At 34.9% G+C, this 15,491-nt stretch overlaps 1 pseudogene; it reads left to right on the top strand.

The window, feature by feature from the left end:
* The first annotated feature begins 5,773 nt into the window (after positions 1 to 5,773).
* Positions 5,774 to 15,051, top strand: LOC129870308 (FT-interacting protein 7-like; annotated as a pseudogene).
* Positions 15,052 to 15,491: the final 440 nt, after the last annotated feature.

Here is a 15,491-nt window from a genome sequence, read left to right as displayed (position 1 = left end):
CATAAAAAATGTCAAAGTGAAATTGATGAAGATACGATAAAAGGAAAAGCTATGTTGCTTACACCCAAAACATTTGCCAAATTACATATCAATATGTATACTTAAAATGAAAAAGAAAGAAGTGATTCTTAAATTTATTGTAATAATCAAAATAAATTCAGTAAAATATATTTGGAAAATGAAATACCATACCTTTCGGGAATGGCTTACGATTGTTTGTGAAACTCCAAAATAATTCACAAGAGAACTAATGTTAGCAAGGAAAATATAGATCTTTCTTTAATATATTATCACTATCTTAAATTAAAATTAAATTTACATAAGGATAAGCAAGGAGGATATCAAAATTGTATCTTAAAATTTTAAATTACATGTTGTGTTATATTTCAGTTCAAATACCAACTCTATATCTTAAAACTTAAAGCAACCTCTCTTTGAATCACTTATAATCTCCAACATCTCATTATCTATAAATGATCATTTTTAAAACCTTCTATGAGGCTATCTCCTTGAACATTTCTCTATGATAAGGAAAATGAGTACTTCAATTGTACTACATAGAGGCATACACATACATGCAGTATTATAAGTAAGTGTAAAAATCGATGAAGTTATCTTTATTTTCTATATAATAAACTCTAGTGAAAACTGATTTATGATACTTTCGACATCTTGTTGCCTATAATTTGTTGATAGAATTAATGTCAAGAGCCATATTTTCTGAACTAAGACATACTAAAGGAGAGAAAACAACTTACATCATCTTTTGCTCTAATTATTGAGAGTTGATTCTCTTAGACTTTGTGATTGAATCTGCAAGAAAGTGAACCCAAATTTCAAAAGTTTGATTTTTTTTATTACATGTACTATTAACACTGTCTAGATCATGTTCCACATTTAAAAAAAAAAACAATAAAGATAGCCAAAAGTAAGAAATATCGGTTCTGCAGTAAAAATTTTGATTTTGAAGGAGTAAATATTTTTTATTTGTTTGATTGTAAAAAATTTGTTCATTTTTTGTAGATCAATTTGGAGAAGCCAGTGTTCTTCCTCCGTCCATGAAATTCTTACATATACATGGAAAAAGCAAGTTCACAAACAACCTTTTAGTGACAAAATTATGTAAACAAATATGAGATCGAAAAAGGAAAGGGAAACAGACAAATTGAAAGAGAAAAAAAATATACTTCAGAAGCTCTTGTTTAATATGATATGCCATGAATTGTCATGCCTCCGTGCTTTGATTTTTAATATCAAAGAGATAAAAAGTGAAAGATACCATCATTGAACTCTATAAATTAGTTAAAACTAAGGAATTAAGAAGCAAACTTTATCAATAACAATGTAAAATTTAAAATATAACAAAATGAAAATCTAAACAATCAAATCCACCGGACAAAGGATATTATTGAGATGTCTGTCAGAGAAATTGATTCATCCTTTTCGAGTCGAAATTTGAGGAATTAAGAAGCAAATTTTATCAATCATAAAAGAGCAAACTACAGAGAAGGAATTTAGAGGTTTGGTCATCACAGTTTCGTAAGATTTTATTTAAAATTTTGAAAATTAAAAGTAATTTCGGTGAATTCCAATTAATTGAGAAAGAAAACTGCTTCTTAAAACTTAAATAACAAAGCGTATGTTCTTAAAATTTAAAAACTGATTTTAGCGGTTAGAAGAAAAGTGAATTTCTTTTTATGCCTTTATGTCACGGACTTAGACTTCACACTAAGACTTCCGTGCGGCACTTGACAACTTACTCACGAATCTTTCACGATCTTGTAAGCTCAAGTAAGCCTTTAAGACTAGATCGCTAAGGGAATGCTAGATTGCAAGAAAGACAAGAGAGCTTTTATGAAGAAGGCTTTTGTATTGCTTTGGAAGAATGCTTGATTGCTTGATGATCTTCTACAAATGAATGCCCCCTCTATTTATACTACTCCTAAGGGCCTAAGTGTAAATAAAATTTACTATACAAGTCCTTCCATATTTACAAAGAAGTCCCTACTCTAGAACTCTCCACACACTCTAGAGAATTCCAAGTCTTTCAATACTTCTCTACAAGCTTCTACAAGAATCTAGAGTCTTTCACTAACCTCTCCAAGACTCTAGGTTCTTCTACCTTCTTCTAGAATTCTCTTGGACATTCTAGAGCCTTATATTAACCTCTCCAAGACTCTAGGTTCCTCTACCTTTTTCTAGAATTCTCTTGGACATTCTAGAGCCTTCTATTAACCTCTCCAAGACTCTAGGTTCCTCTACCTTTTTCTAGAATTCTCTTGGACATTCTAGAGCCTTCTATTAACCTCTCCAAGACTCTAGATCTTTCCCCATTTTCATGATCAAGTGGCGGGTCATGATATTTAGCTCTATTTTGAAAGTGGGGGTAATGGGGTATTAACCGTATAAAGGACGTGTAGATAGTTATATCGAGTTTATTCTTTATTTTAAAATAATTTTTTTATTAAAAAAATCGTGATTGTTTTTAAAGTAGTTTTAAAGATATATACAATATTGTAAAAAACTGTTCAGTTTACCTTAGTTAACATGTAGTGAAATTAACACATTGTATAAGCATAAAAACTAAAGAATTGTTATTTGAATTTATGTAATATTTATTATTATATAAACTGATATTCTTTACACATTTTTTCAATATATAAAAAAAGTAACCAGCATAAATTTTCATGTATTTTCTAATTAAAAAAATAAATTTACTAATCTATTTATTTAAATTTAAATTTGCTGGTTTAAAACTGTCCAATATACATTTTTATATTTTAGATTTTAAAAAGTATAATGTAACCATTTTTGAAACTATAAAAAAAATTACAGAATTAAAAACGGGCTTAATAGATTATTAAATTAAAAAAATAATGTAAACAACGACGTGTCTATTTTATTTTTTTTTGCAAAAATATAAATTTTTAATATTCAATAATTAATTATATGTAGGTAGATTTAGATTTCAAATATATATACATATTTAATTAATTTTAAATTTTTTATATTTTATATTTTAAAAATTATAATGTAACCATTTTTAAAACTATTTTCAAATTAAATTTTAAAATCTATATCTTTTAAAACTGATCAAGCACTCTAAATCAAATTGTAAACAATTAATATAAGCAATTTATTAAAAAAATGATATAAAAAAGAATTACAGAAAATAATATAATTTAATTTAAAAAAACTGAAAATTCAAAGAATTTTGTAGTGCTGACATGTGGCACTTTTGCCTCTCTTATTATATATAAATAGATACTCTCCTTCAATTTCATTTTAATGTTTTATAAAGATTTTAATGTTTGATATTAGGTGATTCTAAAGTGAGTGTTGGAAACAGGGGCAGAGTCACATTATAGTTAGGGGTTCATCCGAACTCGCTAGGGGTTCAGATTTCAAACTTCTTTCGGCGAAAAATTATATTATTTATATATGATTAAAAATATTTTTTTATGTATAAATAGTAAATGTTGAACTCCTTTCGACTAGTTTGTGTGGCTACTTCTTCAAATTTTTGAACCCCTTTATTAAAAATCTTGATTCCGCCATAACTAGACACCAAATTTTAAATGGAAAGTTAAAAAAGGAAATAACTTTTTCGTTGTTTGATTTTATTTTATTTTTCACAATCGTCCTATTGAGTACAATTTGCATGTTCATTTCCAATTCCCATATTTGCGTGACTTTTCATAAACATAAATTTATCATGACCAAAGTACACAAAAGTGCCACCCCCTCAACAAAAAAATAATAATTAACCACCTCTAATTTCATGATTTTCACGTACAAGTTTCATGATTTAACGACAACGATAATTTATTCAGTGTAATTCAATAAAGTGAATTTGAATACGAAAAAATATATGTAGATCTTATTTCTAGATTTATGAGATAAAAAGATTGTTCTTGATAGATTTTTCGGTTAAAAAAATATAATCAACCTGAAATTATAAGAATATAAAACAGTAAAATAACTAGAAATTGCATTTATGTAAATTTAACCAGAAATTGTTATTTTTAGTTTTTCTATTTTAAATTAAATAATACAAAAATTCAGCTTGAGGCAAGGTGCTCAGAATTGATACCATTTGTCTATATGAAATTTCACAACCCAATGCAACTGCCACGTAGATATTTGTTTTCATGCTTACTTGTCTTTTTTGTTTTTTTAATTATTATTATATTTATTTTATCTCTTTTAATTTTAATATGATATATAAATAATTAATTAATGGAAGAATAGTACATAAAACCAACGGTTTCCAATAAATAAATGTTTTTACCTATAAGTTATGACACATGAGCACATGTAAATGTTCAACTTATTCTGTGAGATTACAATATGCAACTTGTGTATTAGAATTATCATTGAAGAATGGTGAAATGATAAAAGGTTTCCTTAATCAGAAATTTTCTATTCAAATTTTAAAATTTCTTTTGATAAATAACGTGATTTTTGAAATGATAGGCTTGATACTTGCAGTTAAATGATTTTATTTCGTATGTTTTACCTGTTTTTAGTTCATGAACACAAGATTTATATCTTAAAATTTTTTTGCGATTAAATTAGAAAGACCGCAGTGATGCTACTGGAAATGCAATTGCAATATTTTCCATATGCAATCATTTGTATATACGTTGTGGTAGACGGACTATATGATGGAATATATCCACTAATATGCCTGTAATATGATGAGAGGCTATTCCTCCGACAAAAAAAGGATCAAAATTTTCCACGTTTCATGCTGAATTTATAAGCTGTACTTTTTTCGTTAGTTCATAAGGATCGAACACCCATATTCTGAAACTATATAACTATGTTACATAAAATGCACCAAAATCGAGTAATAGAGTTCCTTTCCAGGTAGATTTTCAATTCATGCCCCTTCCAATGTCGCAGTGAGATCGTCTACACATATACTCACTTTTTCATTTAATATTCAACTTATATCATCACTACGTGAATCAAGGGCGGAGCTAGAATATGAATAGAATATTATTTAGTCGAACTCAATAATTCTAACTTAAATTATGTATTTATTTTAAAATTTTATTAAATATATACAAATTATTAGTTTAGAATTCAGTAACTTGAAAAGATTAAAATATAATACTAACTCATAAGCTTCAAATGTTAACTCCGCCTACTATAAATCATCATCTTTTTATTTAAGCGCAACTCATTGCAGTATACATTATACACTAATTATATACTCCCTCAATCTCATTTTATATGACTCATTTTTCTTTTTAGTCAATCCCAAAAAGAATGATACATTTTTATATTAAGTAATAATTTAACTTTTAAATGTCTATTTTATCTTTAATAAAATCCATCACTTATTTTTTACCACACATTTTAAAAGTATTTTTTTTTTCTTAATTTCTGTATCAAGTTAAACTAACTCATATAAAATGAAACGGAAGAGGTACTTATTTACCTTCCGATGACAACTACAAACCATTATGAAAGTGATAGTTCTTCGAGAAAAATCAACAATAACAATATACCCTGTATAATTTCAGAAATAAAATCTAAAACGCTCAAAAATAAAAAAGAAGTAAATAACCTCAACGGGAAAGTACCATAAATGACCAGTATCCACTCCACTTTCATGTGAAACATAACAAAAAAAAATAAAAAAATCTTCAAAATATATTTAAAAATAATAATTAAAAAAGTAAAGTTTAAAAAAAAAATAGGCTCCTTCCCCACTTTAAAAGGCTCAGTCTCTCAACTTTCTTCATTACTATACTCCCACTTATTCTCCGATTAACCGGAAAATCGCCGGAAAAATCACCTGAAAAACTCTGTTTTACTTTTTTCAATTTTTCTGATTGATATCTCAAATGGGTGATCAAATTTGCACAAGAAAAGTGATTGTAGAAGTCTGCAATGCCAAAAATCTAATGCCTAAAGATGGCCAAGGCACTGCTAGCGCCTTTGCCATCGTCGATTTTGATGGCCAACGACGTCGTACAAAGACCAAGTTCCGAGATCTCAACCCTCAATGGGATGAGCGTCTCGAGTTTTTGGTACACGGCGTCGATTCAATGGCTTCTGAAACACTTGAACTAAATATTTATAATGATAAGAAGATCGGAAAAAGGAGAAATTTCCTCGGAAAAGTTAAGATTTCCGGCAGTACTTTCGTCGGAGTTGGGTTGGAAAGTCTGGTTTATTATCCGTTGGAGAAACGGAGTGTTTTTTCGCAGATTAAAGGTGAGATTGGCCTTAAGATTTGGTATGTAGATGAACAAGCTCCTCCGCCGCCGCCTCCACCGACGGAGGAGAAAAAGGAGGAAGTTGCAACAGAGACGGCGCCGGAGGTGAAAGAGGGTAATACTCCGCCGCCGGAGGTGAAAGAAGAGAAACCCCCTACTCCGTCTGATGAAAAGAAAGAGGAGCCGGAGAAGAAGGAGGAGGAGAAAAAACCCGATGAATCAGCTGAAAAGAAGGAAGAAAACCCGCCGGAGAATCAGAAAAAAGACGGCGAAACAGCACCACCGCAACTACCACCACCACTGCAACCGGAAGTAATGGAGCATCCTCCGATAGCTCAACACAAACCCCCAAACAAAAACCCACTGGCAAATGAAAACACCAGTGAGCTCAAAGTCCTTCATCAGAATCTCTCCACCGGTGTGGATCGTCGAACAGGGGTTGATCAAATGCCCTTCCTTTATGTTCGACTAGTGAAGGCGAAACGGGCTCATCACGAACCCGATTCGTCTGCTTATGCAAAGCTGGTAATCGGAACTCACAGTATAAAAACCAAATCACTCGCAGATTACAGAGAATGGGACCATGTTTTAGCGTTCGACAAAGATGGATTTGATAGTAAATTGTATTGTAATTATTAAAAACAGTAACAACAACTAAAGGTAATAAAACACAGAATCTGGAAAATTAATGCAAGAACAAAATCGAGCCCACTGAATGTACAGTGTGTCCTTAAGAAAATTATTCCAAATCCGTAGCCGTAGCCGTAGCCGAAGCCGAGCCGAGCGACGACGACGACGGCGGCGCGAGGGGAGACCCTCTTCTTGACCCTTTAGCAACATGAAGGAGTGTTTCTACTTTTAAGTATGAGACATTTCATTTCCACCACCTATGTGAGACCAAAACTTATTTAATAAAGCAAGAGAGAACACTTCTTTTTCCCTCAATTTCCCATTCAAACTATCAATTAAACCCAATAATCTCCCAACATGAATGGGGAATGTCTACAAGATAAAGGAATGCACGGATAAGTGTGTGATATACAAGCGAAGATTAATTGCATCTGGATAAGTAGGTTTCCCTTTGAACTTTCCATAGTGAACTTATATAGGATATACTCGATCAATCAGTAGATGCGATATCTTTGAACCGTCAAACTTTGTTGTATAACTAGACAACATAAGTCACACAATTAATCATCAACCATCTATGGTTCTCACGGTTGTGTTCTTTTCAGCCATGAACACCGCCTGATTTCGTGAATGCATAGAGAATGGACCTTTACCGTCATTCCCCTTGAAGCGACTTATACTTCACATTCACATAGGTGATTTCTAAACGTGTAGTCCTATAGACACACTATCTAGTTATTTTCCGCCAGACTTAGATAATCATTAAAAAACCTTTAATGCTGTATTAACTCAGCAAAAAGCCTTAAGGTTTTATCCTTTGTTTCTGAACATTGTCATCATCACGAGAATGGATTGAGTTATTTGACAATGTTGAACCGCCAATCATAACTTTGTTTGATCTCTTTGAACCTAGTTCTTGGGATCTCCAGTCTACTAGGTAGAGTTACTGCCATGATGACTTGTCCTAGGCCTTAACCCCATTCCCCTCGATGATCTTTCAACAGCCTCTCTAGATAAGCCTTTTGTTAGTGGATCCGATACATTATCTCTTGACTTTACGTAGTCAATAGTAATAACACCACTAGAGAGTAGTTGTCTAACAATATTGTGTCGCCGTCGAATGTGACGTGATTTTCCATTATACATAACGCTTCCTGCCCTTTCTATTGCCGCTTGGCTATCACAATGTATACATATGGGTGCCAAAGGTTTGGGCCAAAATGGAATATCTTCCAAAAAATTTCGAAGCCATTCAGCTTCTTCACCAGCCTTGTCTAAAGCTATAAATTCAGACTCCATTGTAGAGCGGGCGATGCATGTCTGTTTTGATGATTTCCAAGACACTGCTCCTCCACCAACGGTGAAAACATATCCACTTGTGGATTTAACTTCTGATGATCCGGTGATCCAGTTTGCATCACTATATCCCTCAATTACTGCGGGATATTTATTATAATGCAAAGCATAGTTTTGGGTGTGTTTCAAATACCCCAAGACTCGTTTTATTGCCATCCAATGAGTTTGATTGGGATTATTCGTGAATTGACTCAACTCGCTAATAGCACATGCTATATCTGGTCGTGTACAATTCATAATATACATCAAACTTCCCAAAACTCGTGCATAGTCCAATTGTGAGTCACTTTTACCTTCATTCTTTTGAAGTGCAAAACTTACATCAATTGGAGTTTTTGCAACATTAAAATTTAAATACTTGAACTTATCAAGAATGGTTTCAATATAATGTGACTGTGATAATGCTAGACCTTGTGGAGTTTTATGGATCCTAATTCCTAAGATTAAGTCAGCAACCCCTAAGTCTTTCATGTCAAATTTGCTAGCAAGCATACGCTTCGTAGCATTTACATCGGCAATGTCTTTACTCATTATCAACATGTCATCAACATATAAACAAACAATGACTTTATGATTTGGAGTATTTTTAATGTAAACACATTTGTCACACTCATTAATCTTAAATCCATTTGCCAACATTGTTTGGTCAAATTTTGCATGCCATTGTTTAGGTGCTTGTTTAAGTCCATAAAGTGACTTAACAAGTTTGCACACTTTCCTTTCTTTACCTGGAACTACGAAACCCTCAGGTTGTTCCATGTAAATTTCTTCCTCCAATTCTCCATTTAAGAAAGCCGTCTTAACATCCATTTGATGAATTTCAAGACCATATACAGCTGCAAGTGCCACTAACACCCGAATAGATGTTATTCTTGTTATCGGCGAGTATGTGTCAAAGTAATCAAGACCTTCTTTTTGTCTATAACCTTTGACCACAAGTCTTGCATTATATTTATCAATAGTGCCATCAGCTTTTATTTTCCTTTTAAATATCCATTTTGATCCTAAAGGTTTATTTCCAGGAGGAAGATCAACCAATTCCCATTTATGGTTATTCAAAATTGATTGAATCTCACTATTGATTGCCTCTTTCCAAAATGCTGAATCAGAAAAAGACATTGCAGCTTTAAATGTTTGAGGCTCATTTTCAAGCAAAAATGTCACAAAATCTGGTCCAAAGGAAGTAGATATCCTTTGACGTTTGCTACGCCTTGGATCCTCTTCGGTTGGTTTACTTTCCTTTGGTTCTACTCGTGGTCGTTTAGATCTTTCACTTGAGGACTCACTTTTAGTTTTATACGGATAAATATTTTCAAAGAATTCAGCATTATCTGATTCAATTACCGTATTAACATTAATTTCAGGATTGTCCGATTTGTGAACCAAAAATCAACAAGCTTTGCTGTTTGTAGTATAGCCAATAAAAACACAATCCATGGTCTTTGGTCCGATTTTTACCCTTTTGGGAAAAGGAACTTGGACTTTTGCTAAACACCCCCACACTTTGAAATATTTCAAGTTGGGTTTTCTTCCTTTCCATAGTTCATATGGAATAGTTTGTGTTTTGCTGTGGGGTACTCTGTTGAGTATTCGATTAGCTGTAAGGATAGCTTCCCCCCACAAGTTCTTCGGTAAACCGGAACTTATTAATAAAGCATTCATCATTTCTTTTAATGTTCGGTTTTTCCTTTCAGCAATTCCATTTGAATGAGGTGTGTAGGGGGCAGTAGTTTGATGATTAATTCTATATTCTAAACATATCTTTTCAAAAGGAGATTCGTATTCTCCACCCCTATCACTTCTAATCATTTTTATCTTATTATTCAATTGATTTTCCACTTCGTTCTTGTATTGCTTAAATGCATCAATTGCTTCATTCTTACTATTAAGCAAATATACATAACAATATCTAGTGCAATCGTCAATAAAAGTTATAAAATACTTCTTTCCACCATGAGTTGGTGTAGACTTCATATCACAAATGTCTATGTGAATCAATTCTAAGGGACTAGAATTCCTTTCAATAGATTTATAAGGATGCTTAGCATACTTAGATTCAACACATACTTGACATTTTGATTTATTGCAATCAAAGTTAGGCAATATATTTAAATTAATCAATTTCCGCAAGGTTTTATGATTGACATGTCCTAAACGTGAATGCCATAAATTATTTGACTCAAGTAAGTAAGAAGAAGCTTGAACTTTATTATCATCAACAACCATTACATTTAGTTTGAAAAGACCCTCAGTGAGGTGGCCTTTTCCTAGATACATTCATTCTTACTGACAACTACTTTGTCTGAAACTAGAACACACTTGAATCCATTCTTGATAAGAAGGCCGACAGACACCAAATTCTTTCGTATTTCTGGAACATGATACACTTTGTTCAGTGTCACCACCTTGCCGGATGTCATTTTCAGAAATACTCTCCCATATCCTTCAATCTTAGCAGTTGCAGAATTTCCCATATAGATCGTCGCATCAGGTGCTGCAGGGGAATAAGTAGAGAAGGCTTCTCGGACTGCACACACATGCGAAGTAGCTCCCGAATCAAGCCACCATTCTTTGGGATTACCTACTAGGTTGCATTCTGATAGCATTGCACACAGAACATTGATACCTTCTTTATTTTCCACCATATTGGCTTGTCCCTTTCTCTTGTCCTTTTTCGGAAGACGACAATCTGGAGCTTTGTGTCCAACTTTCCCACAATTATAACAATTGCCCTTGAACTTTTTCTTGTTCTGCTCCTGATTCTTTCCAAAAGGTTGCTTCCTTTTCTTATTCTTTGGAGCAGCATCTTCAACGATGTTCGCTCCCATAATTGTTGAATTTCCACGCGACTTCTTTTCTGCTGTTTTGTTATCTTCCTCAATCTTGAGACGAATCACAAGATCTTCCAACTTCATTTTCTTGCGCTTGTGATTTAGATAATTTTTGAAATCTCTCCACGAAGGAGGCAACTTTTCTATCATCGCAACCACTTGAAATGCTTCATTAACTACCATACCTTCAGCAATAAGGTCATAAAAATAAGTTGTAGTTCTTGAACTTGGGTTCCAACAGTTCTGCTATCTATCATTTTATAGTCTAGGAACTTAGCAACCACAAATTTTTTCAAGCATGCGTCTTCAGTCTTGTACTTTTTCTCAAGTGCATCCCACAATTCTTTAGAAGTTTTCACAGCACTGTAGACATTGTACAAATCATCATCCAAAGCACTTAGGATGTAGCCCTTGCATAGAAAATCTGCCTGTGTCCATGCCTCAGTAATCATAAAGTTTTCATTGGCCGACATAGCAGCAGCGGGCACAAGAGGGTCTTCGTTGGTGAACTTCTGCATACCAAGAGTGGTAAGCCAAAAGAACACCCTTTGCTTTCATCCTTTGAAGTTGGCTCCAGAAAATTTTCCTGTTTTTTCTGCCGGTGGCACAGAAGTGCGGCTTGTTGCAGCAACAGTCGCAGAAGTAGTAGCAGTATCACTTGTCATTTCTTTTCACTATCAAAATAGACAAACTGTCTTAATATTCCAGAATATCAACCTTTTACAAAAACAACGATGAAGTTTTTATACTCTTCAAATCATTGTACAAGTATGAACTTTAATATTCCAACAACGTTTTTATACTCTTCAAGTCAGAATATTTATTTCATACGGAGTAGAAAACCACACAGGTTTTAGTCTCCAAAAACAGAATACAGTTTAATCTGAAAAATAAAATAACGTTAATTTCCTTAAGATTGTTAGTAAACTGTATTGTAAATATTAAAAACAGTAACAACAACTAAAGGTAATAAAACACAGAATCTGGAAAATTAATGCAAGAACAAAATCGAGCCCACTGAATGCACAGTGTGTCCTTAAGGAAATTATTCCCCTCAAAGTACCCGAGGTTTTGGAATCTTTCCTCCTAGGATAGAACGATTTACTCACCAAATTTTAGTAACTGCGAACCACTTGAAGGTTGTATATCACATGATTTTAGAAAGTGCAGAAAGAAGAAGAAGAAGAAGATGTTATTTCAGAATTTTCGTATGGAACATTCTGAGGATTAACATATATATAGACTGTTTACACCTTTTAAGAAAAGGCACTTGTTGGAAAAAGATTTGTCTGTTGAGAAAAGGTTTGCAACTTTTCGGACAAGGTTGCAACCTTTCAAAAATCCGTTGGAAAAACGGAGGGAAATATTTTTAAATTAAGAAAAGGAAAGAAACGGGTCGCGGATCAGGATTTTTTCACTTAATTAATTAAAATTTAAAGAAAATTTGGACCGAATCCGAATCCGTAGCCGTAGCCGTAGCCGTAGCCATAGCCGTAGCCGTAGCCGTAGCCGTAGCCGTAGCCGTAGCCGAAGTCGAGCCGAGCGAGCGAGCGACGACGACGGCGCGAGGGGAGACCCTCTTCTTGACCTTTTAGCAACATGAAGGAGTGCTTCTACTTTTAAGTAGGAGACTTTTCATTTCCACCACCTATGTGGGACCAAAGCTTATTTAATAAAGCAAGAGAGAACATATCATTTTTCTCTCCACTTCTTTTTCCCTCAATTTCCCATTTAAACTATCAATTAAACTCAACAGGATTGAACTCAACTTCGTTAGAAGTCTCCATTTGGGTCGAAAAGAAAGGTGCTGATGATAAAACCGCCGAGAATTGCATCGAAACAGTGTCGTTTGATTTGCAGGAAGTTCCGAAAAGAGTACCGCCGGACAGTCCATTAGCTCCATAATGGTACAGTTTAGAAAGTGTCACCAGCAATCAGAATCAGACCTCACCAGAAAATGACGTCATGCTGGCGGTGTGGGTCGGGACTCAGGCGGACGAAGCATTTAACGAGGCATGGCAGTCGGACTCCGGTGGGCTGATACCGGAAACCCGAGCCAAAGTTTACCTTTATCCGAAGCTGTGGTATTTAAGGCTAACGGTTATCCAAACCCAAGACTTGCAGCTAGGTTCGGGTGGTGCCAAGCCTAAGGTTCGAAGTCCGGACCTCTACATGAAAGCTCAACTGGGCGCGCAGTTACTCAAGACGAGCCGAACAACAGTAGGCTCGTCTAGCTCGGCGTCCAATCCTACGTGGAATGAAGACCTTGTATTCGTGGCCGCCGAGCCGTTCGAGCCGTTTCTAGTGATCACAGTGGAAGATGTTAGTAATGGTCAAGTGGTGGGGTATGCTAAGGTGCAGGTGACATCTATCGATAAGCGTACCAACGACAAATCAGAGCCGAGATCAAGGTGGTTCAATTTGATTGGCGATGAGAAAAAGTCGTATGCCGGTAGAATACATGTGCGAACTTGTTTGGAGGGTGGTTATCACATGCTTGATGAAGCAGCACATTTAACAAGTGATGTAAGAGCGACGACAAAACAATTGTCCAAACCACCTATTGGATTGCTTGAAGTTGGTATTAGAGGGGCCAACAATCTCCTCCCTGTGAAAACGAAAGATGGTACACGTGGCACCACCGATGCCTACGTGGTGGCAAAGTACGGGCCCAAGTGGATCCGGACGCGAACCATCCTTGTTGTTTCAATCCGAGGTGGAACGAGCAGTATACATGGGATGTGTACGATCCTTGCACCGTGTTGACGATTGGGGTGTTTGATAATGGGAGGTACAAGCACGACGATGCCCTCAAGAAGGATGTACGACTCGGGAAGCTAAGGGTACGACTCTCTACGCTCGACACGAATAAGGTTTACATGGGTACTTATTCACTTATGGTCTTGCTCCCTAGTGGTGCAAAGAAAATGGGTGACATTGAGATTGCTTTAAGATTGAATTGTTCATCATGGTTGAGTTTGATACAGGCTTATACTAATCCTATGTTGCCAAGAATGCATTATGTGCGCCCATTTGGACCAGCCCAACAGGACATATTAAGGCACACAGCTATGAGGATTGTGACAGCAAGATTGGCTAGATCAGAACCAGCATTAGGCCAAGAAGTGGTTCAATGTATGTTGGATTCAGACACACACATATGGAGTATGCGACGTAGCAAGGCAAATTGGTTCAGGGTGGTAGGGTGCTTGTCTAGAGCAGCCACGTTAGCTCGTTGGCTCGATGGAATTAGGACATGGGTGCACCCACCAACAACAATCTTGGTACATATACTATTGATAGCCATTGTGTTATGTCCACACCTAGTGTTACCTACAATATGTATGTATACATTCTTGATCATTTCCCTTAGGTTCTGGTATCGCCAATGTGTTGCAATCACCATGGATCCTCGATTGTCCTATGTAGATGCAATAGGCCCCGATGAGCTCGATGAGGAGTTTGATGGGTTCCCAAGCTTGAGGCCTATGGAACATGTTCGTGTCCGGTATGACAGGTTGAGGGCACTAGCAGGGAGGGCACAAACACTACTAGGTGATGTAGCAGCACAAGGGGAAAGACTAGAAGCACTGTTCAATTGGAGGGATCCTAGAGCTACTGGTATATTTGTGGTGGTGTGCTTATTTGCTTCATTGGTCTTTTATGTGGTTCCATTCAAGGCATTTGTGTTAGGGTCAGGACTGTACTACTTGCGCCACCCTCGGTTCCGCAACGACATGCCATCCGTCCCCGTCAACTTTTTCCGGCGACTGCCACCACTTTCCGATCAAATACTTTAAGATTATTGAGTGGTCTTTTTTGTTTTTTAAATTTTTAGCTTTTAGACTGGTTGCTCTGTTTACTTTGTGTAAAACATGGCAATTAGCATAACTATTTTATTTTATTCATTGTTTTGTTTTCTCAACAATGTATATTTTGACCGTTGGTGTATTGGGGGAAAAAAATATATGAATACTTTAAATTTGGGTTGATGGGAGTGTTAAAAAGTGGACCATAAATTGGATTTAAATGTAGTGACCTTTAAGATGAGTCAAGATATATAACTTGCAGCTGAAAACAAGGAATAATCTTTTCTGGTAATTGACAAAGAGGTATACACTTGTCATACACTAGCATTTAAACATAGATTTGGTTGAAAAAATGAAATTGAAGTTTAAGTTTAATAATGAAATTTAGAAAATGAAGTTGGAAAATGGTGTTTAGAAGTTGAGGGTTGTATCGAACAACAACAATATACCAGCATAATCTCAAGGGTAGGGTATACTCATGGAGGTAGAGAAGTTTTCAAAAACTCAAATAACTCATAATAAATCAATGTTAAAAATAGCATATAAATGTAAAGCAAACATAACAAATAATAACGAAATCATCTCATAGGATAAAAAATAAAAAAAACGGAATAACAACACATCAAAGTAAT

The sequence above is a fragment of the Solanum dulcamara genome, chromosome 10 (genome assembly GCF_947179165.1).
Source record: "Solanum dulcamara chromosome 10, daSolDulc1.2, whole genome shotgun sequence".
NCBI lineage: Eukaryota > Viridiplantae > Streptophyta > Magnoliopsida > Solanales > Solanaceae > Solanum > Solanum dulcamara.
This window is presented reverse-complemented; position numbering and strand designations above follow the sequence as displayed.